General features: G+C 34.3%; 1 pseudogene; it reads right to left on the reverse strand.

Annotated features, from left to right (window-relative positions):
* Nucleotides 1-6,414: 6,414 nt before the first annotated feature.
* Nucleotides 6,415-8,654, reverse strand: LOC149249144 (putative metal-nicotianamine transporter YSL12; annotated as a pseudogene).
* Between the last annotated feature and the right edge of the window lie 2,718 nt (nucleotides 8,655-11,372).

An 11,372-nucleotide genomic window follows, 5' to 3' on the forward strand; every position in this document is an offset into this window, starting at 1 on the left:
ATTTGCGATTATTCCTGTCTCTAGTTATTCTCATACCAAGGATTTGTTTTACAGCACCCAAATCCTTCATTTCAAACGAGTTTGCAATTTTCTTTTGAGCACATTTATTTCCTACATATTAGAACCTGCAACAAGCATGTCATCTACATACAATAACAATATAACATAGCTGCCATCATTTTTCCTTTTGAGATAAACATAATGATCAGAGTGACATCTAGTATAACCTTGTTTAGAAATAAACCTGTCAAATTTTAGATACCATTGCCTTGGAGCCTGTTTTAAGCCATACAAGCTCTTCTTCAACCTGCACATTGGTTTCTCCTTCCCTTTTACCTCATATCCTTATGGCAGCTGCATATATCTCTTCCTTCAAATCCCCGTGGAGAAAGGTTGTCTTTACATCTAACTGCTCAAGATGCAAATCTTCAGCTACTGCTAGACTTAAAATAGTTCTAATTGAAGTCATTTTAACAACAGGAGAAAATATCTCATCAAAGTTTATACCATTTTCCTATGCAAACCCCTTCACCACAAGTCTAGCTTTATACCTTTTTCTACCTCCATCTTCTTCCTTTAGCCTGTAAACCCATTTATTTTGCAATGTCGTTTCACCTGCAAGCAACCTGACTAAGTCCCAAGTTTGGTTATGTGCTAAGGAGCCCATCTCTTCTTTCATGGCTTGCTCTGACTTCTTCCTGGTTTCTACCTGCACTGCTTCTTCATAACATTTTGGTTCTCCAGAATCAGTCAACAATACATAATGTAATGAAGGAGAGTATCATTTAGGGGGTCTACTCTTCCTAGTAGATCTTCTAACACCACTTTCAGGAATTTGAGGTGCTTGTTTCTATTATGGTTGTTGTTGTTGTTCTAGTTGTTGATCATTATGATTTTCAAGCACCTTCACTTTTTCTGTGATCTCATCAAGCGTTGTTTATTCTCTGTTTTCTTTTTCCTGTTTCTTTTCCTGCATCTAATCCTTATACAAAACATTTTCATTGAATATGACATCTCTGCTCCTAATGATTTTGTGTTTTTCATAATCATAAAAGTGATAACCAAAATCATTAACACCATATCCAATAAAGGTACATTTCTTTGATCTTGCCTCAATCTTTGCTCTATTTTCTTTATTAATGTGGACAAAGGCTTCACAACCAAATTTTTTTAAAAATGAATAGTTTACCTTTTTACTTATCCATGCCTCCTCTGGAATACCACCATCCAAGGAACTTGTATGCCCTCTCTTTATTAGATAAACAACAGTATCTACAACATCTACCCAAAATTGTAAAGAAATCCTGCATGCAATCTCATGCACCTTGCACGCTCCATGATTGTCTTGTTCATCCTTTCTAACACACCATTTTCTTGTGACGTTCCTAGAACTGTCTTCTCTCTGTGAATTCCATTCTCTCAAAAATATCTATCAAACTCTTTGTAGCAATATTCACCTCCATTATCTGATATGAGACACTTCAACCTTTTTTCCTGACCCATTTTCAACCAAAGCTTTCCATTTATTGAAAGTATCAAATACATCGTATTTATTTCGAATACAATAAAGCTAGGTTTTTCTAGTTGCATCATCAATAAAAGTAACATAATAACGAGAGCCACCAAGAGATGATACCTGAGCAGGTCCCCATACATCTATATGCACAAGCTCTATTTTTTCACTCTTCTTTTCTTTCCCAACTGTGAGGAATCTGACTCTTTTTTGTTTTCCATAAACACAATTCTCATAGAATTTTAAATCAACATGCTTCAAACCTGGCAACAAATTTATTTAGTGAAGAATCTACATCCCCTTCTCACTCATGTGCCCAAGCCTATGACGCCACAATGTCGTATCTTCTCCTGTAGAGGTTAAAGCATTAAAGAAATTAGAAATACCATTGCATAAATACAATGTACCAACCTTTTCTCCTTTTGTTATTACCAGGGCTCCTTTAGTGACGTTCCAGGTTTTATCTATAAAGGTTGTTACATAACCTTAACCTCCCAACTGCCCTGTTGAAATCAATTTTTTCTTCAGATATGGAACATGCCTTACCTCCTTGAACAACCATTGATTTCCATTCTACTATTTTATGAAAATTGTACCCATTCCAATGATTTTACAGGATTTGTCATCACCCAATCGAACCTTTCAAAAATCTCCTTTAACATAATCATGAAAATGTTTCCTATTAGGTGTAGCATGGAATGAGGCCCCTAAATCTACCACCCTAGCATCAATAATATTTTCTAATGAAATAATCAAAGCATCTTGCAACACATCATCTGTCACATTCGTTTCATGATTGTTTTCTTATTGTGCATCTCCTTCTTTTCCCTTCCAAGACTTGCAGTCTTTCTTCAGGTGTCCTTTCTTCCCGCATTTCTAGCACATTATCCCTGATCTAGACTTGGATCTGCCTTTCCTTGACTTACTTCAATATCCTAGGCTCTTTCCTCTTTCCATTTTTCTTCCCCTTGTCTCTGTAGTCAAAGCATTACCTAATGTCTCGTCGGAGTTTTTCCATCGCATTTCCTTGCTAAGGATTGCACTGACAACATCATCAAACTTTAAAGTGCTAGATATAGAGACAAAGTTACTAATGGCCATAACTAAACCATTCCAACTTTTTGGCAATGAACATAGAAATAACAAAGCCCTAACTTCATCATCAAAAGTTACCCCTACAGAACTTAACTGACTGGTATTTGTATTAAATTTATCTAAATGATCAGTAATAGATCCACCTTCTGGCATCTTCATGTTGAATAAACACTTCATAAGAAATACCTTATTTGAGGCCGAGGGTTTTTCATATAGTTTGGCCAATGCCAACATTAAACCCTCTGTTGTCATTTGCTTTAAAATATTAAAGGCTACTGATGCCGCTAGGCATTGCCATATTGTTCCAAGTGTCTTTCTGTCGAGAATATCCCATTCTGTGTCTGTCATACTCGTCGGCTTCTTTGTCTTTCCACTTAATGGTAGGTACAGATGCTTTTGATATAGATAATCTTCCATCTGCATCTTCCACAGCTGGTAGTTTTGGTCGTTTAATTTTTCAACCCTAAACCTATTGTCTTCCGCCATTGCTCCCAATTGAACCAGGAACCCTTCTATTGTGTGAGTTTTTCAGTCAAATAGATCTTTGGCTCTGATACAAGTTGTTAGAAAATTATATATTACAGAGCAATGGAACATATAAAATTATTGTAGGAATATAAACACAGAAAACACATATATACATGGTTCACCCAATTTGGGCTACGTCCACAGAGAAACAACCAGTCCTTCCTTTTATATTATCGAGTAAACTGAAGAGATACAACCTACAAAAGATCCACTGTAATGCCCTCTTCGCACTCACGCAATCTTCTCTCTCTTTCTCACTCAGAATACAGATCTACATAGACGCAATACAATTCCCTCATATATAGCGAGGGGTTGCCTTCTAGGGAAAAATACCCTAAATTAAACATAACTTCTTCCATCACATCTCTGCCTAATGAACGGCCCAGATTGACTACGAAATTACAACATTTTACAAGGCAATTTTACATCTATTTTTTGCTTCAGGGGCGCTGGCCCCGATCCCCCACTAGGGGGGGCTCCAAATAATCACCCTCACTCCCCCTTGGACCCCCCTGAGGGTGTACATTTTACAGGTGACATTGCCACCACATTACGAATTGGGATCCAATGTGGCGATATCTCTAAATAAAGAAGATAATCAGGCTCCACACCCAACATATTGAAATGTTGAGAGATGAATTTTGAAATGGACATGTCTTTTATTTTCATGCAAGGCTACCACATGCAAGGTTTTTCCCCAAGTTCCAAGAATGTGTGGATACAAAGAAAATAAATTTTCACTTGTTCAAATCACATAACAAAGCTCTTTGGTTATGCTTGCTCTTGCATTAGATCCTTCATCAAAAGAAAAAGTCAAATTTGTTTATCTAGATGTTTTTCTTCCCATGTCATGTACATCATGTGCTAATGTCCTTTTATGGCTATAAATACATAACAATAAACTAGCATGACTAGTGGATTGAAAGTATTAAAATAGAAATTTGAGGAATATAAAATTAATAAGATTAGGTTTAGCCAAGTTCACTCATATAAAAGTGGAATAGTTTTGTTACATTTGCTTCACATATATTAGAACTAAACCGAGCCACCATTTTCATCATACTTGTGTGAGGATAGTAAATGTAACATATAAAATTTAATTATTGAATATTTTAACAATTTAGCAAGGAGGAGGGAGTTACACACACACACATGATTTTGAAATGATTGTAAAAGTTGGAAATTCATATTTAAACTTGAATAATTTAATTTTGTTTCTTTATCATGATGTACTTAATATAATTCTTTCATTGTCCAATCTTTCTAAAAGAAATATTGGAATAGGAGAAGAAGACATAAATGAAAGAATATATCAACACTTTAAAACATCTTACCTATCACTACTATAGAACCAACACAATAAGAAAAACAAAATGATAAATATACTAAAAATATTATGTCGAACATAAACTTGATGAATGAATGAGACATATAAAGATTGCACAGAAAAAACAAAGAATGTTATTTTTATAGATTTCCCAACATGTATATTGCGCCATCATGACCATATTCAAGCTACCTCACTTTTTTGCAAATGGATACTACTTGTAGTTAATCATATCCTAAAATTCATACCATTGGATTCCCCAATGGACATATCTATAATTGAGGTCATAATGAAGCTAATGAACACTAATTCTATAAAGAGAATAGTATGAAATCCGGGGACGAACCCAAGTCTAAAGTCTTTGTCACTTACACAAATAATTTTTTTGTACACTCAGACCCTCCCCCCAATCTCATTATATGTTATAATAGCTATGGACCAATAATATCTTTTCAATGTTTCTAACTTTATTTTGTACACAATAATATAACGCACCACCGATAATATCTTAAAAATTAACACATAAATTTGTAATTAGTAATTGCATTATAAGGTTTCAAGTTGCACATGCATGGGGTTTTTTATAACATAACCAATCTCTTGGAGTGTTTCTTCCTCTAATTTACAAATACTTAGAGGTAAGAAGAATTGCAAATTGAGAAAAAAATTCAGATATTATTAAATTTGTTCATTTGAAAAGCTGAAATTTAATTATATAAAGTAATTTTGTTTTTGATATTTGAACAACTTATTAACACATAATGGTTTAAGGGAAGAACTAGAAATTAAAGGTATCTAATAAAGCAATAACAATCAATTTAAAAGCCATATTCAAAATGATAAGCATAACTTTTTTTAAAATGAAAGTCATGGAGATGAAATTACCTAGGTTGATTGAAGTTGAGGATGCAACTTCAAAGCATAAAAATAACCCTAAAAATGAATGGCTCTATATGAAAATTCAATGCAGATGCTTAAAAATCATTTTTCCAATCTAATTAACAAGCGTTGAGATATGTAAAGAATAAGGAAATCAATGACAACGATAAAAGTATACCATGTCATCTTACTTTTAAATATACTAAATTCTTTTTAACATTTTTTTATAAATATAGATGGAGATATTATCAATCTTTATATAAGAATTTTCATATTTACTAATTTGTTTTTTTAAGATAATCTTTCCAAGTATTTTATTCCTTCAATATATTTTTACACCTTTAAAAATAATAACTAATATATATTTTTTATTTTATTTTTTAAATATACAAACGAAACCTTTTTCCACACACAAAAAGTAGACTTCCTAACTCACACATTGGCAACCTAGATATTAAATTCTATTACATTAGAAACTTAAGAAGAAATTTGTCTTTTACATCCTTGTATAAAAATAGTGAAATTAGACCCATATGTGCGTGCAGCCTATATCATATAGTTACCAAATTCGGTTGTATCGGCAAAAGAAATTCGAATATACGAGAATTAGTTTGGTTTGCCGAATTATTATAAAAAACCAATTCATTTTCTGATACCTAATTATTACTCCTCACAACGGAAGATAGGAGATAAAAGTGATTTAATACGAGTTTTAGGGCCACCCAAACCGTAAAAAGAATATTAAATTGTTGCTTATATTCATCAGAAGCCACAGAGTGGTAGCAGTCGGCATGGCAAGTAAAACTAAGAATCAACCTTAGATTATTTGTATATTTAGTAGATTATTTGTAGATTTAGTAGATTATGAAATATTTAGCTAAATATTTCGATATATATTAGCAATTTTTTTTCCAAATAAAATTATTTTGGTATTCGAATCCTAATTCAAACGTGGTAACTATGACCTATATTATATATGCCCTATATTATATTACATTTCAGTCTGACTCAAGAACTTCAATAGTCTTGCATATAGCAGATCCTAATTATGATCTGTTTGGATCAACCCTTCCTAGGTATTACTAGTGATAAAATTATCCACTTTAGTGTCCAAGCTTCTAGACAGGAATTTCATGCAGATGGGAGGATTGACCTTAGCCAGAGCCAGAATCAAGGAAGGAAGACTCCATATGCCATCTCCACATATGAAACCAAAAGCCACTGCAGGAACCATTACATCTGCATTTTTTCGGTTCATCTTCTGCCAAACGAGTCCCCGCACACATATCGATGGCAAAGTATCCTCCTAGGTAGAAAGGTATAACCATCGCCATCGGCAAGGGAATATACTGTGACACTTTTTTGGGTACACGGTCTCTTATCAAGTTGATTACCATGGCGACTATGAAGAAACCATAACAGATAGTGAGGCATTGGTTGGGAAGGGCACCAAATCCTTCTATGCCTAGGATGGCCATGTTTCTGCATATCAGGGCAAACGGGGCCGGATATTATCCCTTTGGATCTCCCACATCGAAGGCCTCGTAGAATAACCATAAGGTAAAGGGTGCTATTATGAATCCCATGGCGGTTCCAATCGCTTGACTCACAAAAATAGATCTTGGGGATGATAGGGTCAGGTATCCAGTCTTGAAATCCTGCATCAAATCTGAAGCAGTGGACACTATAGACATCATCACTCCACAGACAGCTAATCCTTCCAGCACACCGCCATGGTCCTTCCCTGCCCATGCTCCAAAGATGAAGATGGCTAGTTTCCAATAAGTTGTGGCCAAGTTCCAACCCGTGAGCCCACTTCCATATGCGTTGTAGAATGCCAAAACTGGTGCCACTATGTAGGCCACAAATACAAAATACCATTTAACAGGATCAAAAATCTGTGGGATGACCCCATCGATATGGCAGCAAGGGCCACATACACAGCTCCGGCCACACAAATGGGTATGTTGTCCTTCATAAACATCGCGTTCCGCCACTGCTTATCATAGGGTATTGCTGCATCCATTGGTGCCTCATTATTGCCATCATTGTTTCCCCCTGGAAGACCATATTATGTCCTCTGTCTTCTTCCGTCGACTATACATAGTGGTCACAGTGATGTACAAAACTTTGACGAAATTATAGTGTCCATCACCAAATATGAAAGCAATTGACACAGGCCTTGTAACCTTGGAGGCCATGCATACATGTGTCAGCGACGATGTACCAGTCTCCTTCGTGGTTATGTATGAGAGACCACATTAGGCCCCAAGAGATGAATGCTCCAAACAATATGGACAAGTTTACCAAGGGAGAGAAGATCATCCCAGCTCCTACATACGTCGTACTAAAGTCGAAGAAAAATCTGCAACACGCCCAATTTTGGTGAAGATTTCATTGCCTAGTTTTGAAAATAAAGAGATGGAAAAATGTATATTAATGAAGATACATGCTTTTGATCCCTAGATGTTAATCCAAAAGTAGGAAACTGAGCAAAGCTACAATTGTCAACAGCTGTAAAAAACCACTGGAAGAAACCCCGGAGAAAATTGACTGTAAAGTATTTTCCGAGAGCTCTGACTTGTTGAAACCCCAGAGAAAACTGACTGTAAAGTATTTTCCGAGAGCTCTAACTTGTTTCCTGCAATACACTGTAAGTTGAAAAAACCATTGATATTGAAAAGTGAGGATAAACTAGACTCTGTTTATATTCATTTGATCAACTTCATAAATTTGTAAAGTTTCAATAGTTATATATTTTGACATTACAGTAGCATTACCTTGCCTGCTTGTCTCCCTGAGGAGTGTGGAATCCATTTATGAGAGTCGTTGTTGTTATACCACTTGGATATGTGAGCTTATAATCTATGACCATTATCTAAGATGCAACCAAGAAAGAATGAAATTCGTAGTCACTGCGAAGAAGCCCAAAGATAAAATACTTAAATCGCTTATATCAAAACTTACACACTCTAAATTATTCCAAACTTCCTTACCTTCTGAAGAGGCACCAAATATAATAGTCCTATGAAACTTACGGTGAAAAGAAAACCAATGATCCAACTAAGACTTAGATCTTTGACAGTGTCTGGAGTATTCCCATGAGTGAGTACCAATTCTTGCCTGCTCATAGGTATTTCTTCTCATAGCCAACAAGTATAACCCAAACCCCCTGCCATTATATCCAATTGAGAAAACCAAAATCATAGGATAATTCACAATAAAATGTTTACGACTAAACTCACACGTTCTGGTGAATGCAATCCCATAACAAGCCACCACACTGTTGGAAAGGCAGAGAATACAAAGCATGAATTCACACATAAAACAAGAGTTATGGCTCTTCTATTGATCACACAAAACGTGATGATTACAATGAGCCCGGTGAAGGGTATTTATCATTTTCCAACTAGCGACTTGCCTAAAATATCTTGACATGCAACCACACACTAAAAGTCATCTATCACTTAACTTGAATTGAATCAACACTCAAACACTCAATCACTCAGTTAACTGACTCTCTATGTTTAGCCAACTCCTCATGCAGGAGTAATTATCTTATTTTAACACTCCCCCTTAATTACGACTGCTAAACTAAAACATGACTCATGACAACTCAAACATGCCTACTGGTCTATGTCTCAGCTAGGCTTACAACACCCAAGTTTCTTCTATGAAAATCAAACACGTCTTTTGCTAATGACTTGGTAAATATATCAGCCAATTGATCACTAGATTTACAAGGCTTCAAGTGAACTTTTCCATTGCTCACAAGTTCTCTGATAAAGTGATATCTAGTATCAATATGCTTTCTCTTTTGATAAAACCCACTATTCTTGGATAATTGCTGAGGTGTTGTCACAGTATATTGTTGTTTTTACTTGAGTCCATAAAATACTCTTCTTAACTACACTACCTGACATGCTTCTAATGTGGTTGCTACATATTCGGCTTCTGCTGACGAAAGTGTCACAATCGGCTGCTTCTTAGATGCCCATGAAATCACACCTGAACCAAGATGGAACACGTAACCAGAAGTGTTCTTCCTATCATCCAAACTACCTGCAAATCAATGTCTGTGTACCTAATCAAATCTTTCTTTTCTGGGCTTGCATACATTATGCCATAATCTCTAGTTCTTACTATGTATCTCATAATTCTTTTTCCTGCACTCCAATGTGTGTCTTTTGGAGTCTCCATAAATCTAGAAATCAAACTCACTCCTTACATGATATCTGGTCTTGTAGCTATGAGATACATAAGGCTGCCAACCAATCTTTTGAATAGAGTTGGATTGACGTCTGATGCGTCATCATCATTGCTTAACTTTGTACCTATTGCAACTGGTGTAGGGACATGTTTGTAATTTTCCATCCTAAATCTTTTCAACAAATCTTTGGCATATTTACTTTGACAAATAAAAACTCCCTTTTCAGATTGCTCAACTTCTAGGCCAAGAAAATATTTCATGAGACCAAGGTCTGTCATCTCAAATTCTTTCATCATGTTTGCTTTAAATTCATCTATCTCAAAATCACCTGTAAAAATCATGTCATCAACATATAAGAAAACAATCAAAATATGTCCATGCTCATTTACCTGTGTGTACAAGGTAAGTTCAATGTTGCTTTTACAAAATCCATTCTTGATCTTGTAGCTATCAATTCTTCTATACCAAGCTCTAGGCGCTCACTTCAGTCCATATAGCGCTTTCTTCAACCTGTAAACTTTATCTTCGTTACCTTCATCTTCATAACCTAGAGGCTGCTGCGCATAAATTTCTTCTTCTAGAATTCCATTCAAGAATTTTGATTTCACATCCATTTGATATACTTTCCACTTTTTTTGAGCTGTTGTGACTAGAACTGCTCTTACAGTGTCCAATCTCGCTATTGGAGCAAACGTTTCTCCAAAATCTATTCCTGGTTGCTACGAGAATCCTTTTGCTACAAGCCTTGCTTTAAATCTGTTAATTTAACCTTTCTCATTCTGTCTTGTACACCCACTTCTCACCAATGAGTTTTTTTTCCTTTCGCAAATCAACCAAATCCCATGTATCATTCTTTTCAATAGCTTCAATTTCTTCATCCATGGCTTGCACCCAATTTTCATCTTTGATTGCTTCTTCAAACGAAGAAGGTTGGAAAGACAACAATGCAAAATTTGAACTAACATCCAAATCATCATAAATATCTTTCAAACTTCTCATCTTTCTCTCACCATTGCTTGTTATTAGGTTGAAAATTGACATATATTATAATGTGATGTTATTCATTTATAAAATTAAAATATTTTTAGTTTCTTAAAATTATGTTTGTAAAAAATAAATAAATATAATTTTTTAAAAATTTGAAAGTATTTAATTTGTAATTTTGATCATTTTTCAACTTTCTTTTAAATAAAATTAATTAAAAATGTGGTTGGAAAAATCAAAAATTAAATTTAAAGTATACTTTTCAACGTTTTTTTTTTTATATGAAACTTTTTCTAAATTTAATGCAATTAACTCATCAAAGCAATTAACTACAATTAAAATTTATATTATATGTGTAATCCAATAAAAATAACAATTTATTTTGGGTTGGTCAAGATTTTTTAAATATTAGTTATTTATTTTTAATGGCTTCATTCAAAAAGTTAATCAAACTAATTTGGTCTTATTCACTACTTTTTATTTATTTATTTACTTTAATTTGGTTATATCTAAACTAAATTACAGGGAGTGCTAGCTATGCGGCCTTTTATCATGTTTCTATTCATGTTTATTTTGGAGTAAAGCTTCCAACATTTCAAGTTGATTGTCAAAAGTATTAAATGAATGGTATGATTTAAACTTGTAAAATATTTCAATATATCTTTAGTTTTTCATAGAGACACTCTACAACACAATATTACAATATGAGAGAGATGTTATCACGTAACATTAAATTTAAAAATAAAAATAAAAATAATACTTACAATAACAAATTAAAAAATAATAGTAACAAAAAAATCAATCTTGACCATAAATAAAATACTTCAATTTCCACT

This window comes from Pinus tabuliformis, chromosome 7, assembly GCF_031772625.1.
Source record: "Pinus tabuliformis cultivar Carrire ecotype Pingquan chromosome 7, CPIR1, whole genome shotgun sequence".
Classification (NCBI taxonomy): Eukaryota; Viridiplantae; Streptophyta; class Pinopsida; order Pinales; family Pinaceae; genus Pinus; species Pinus tabuliformis.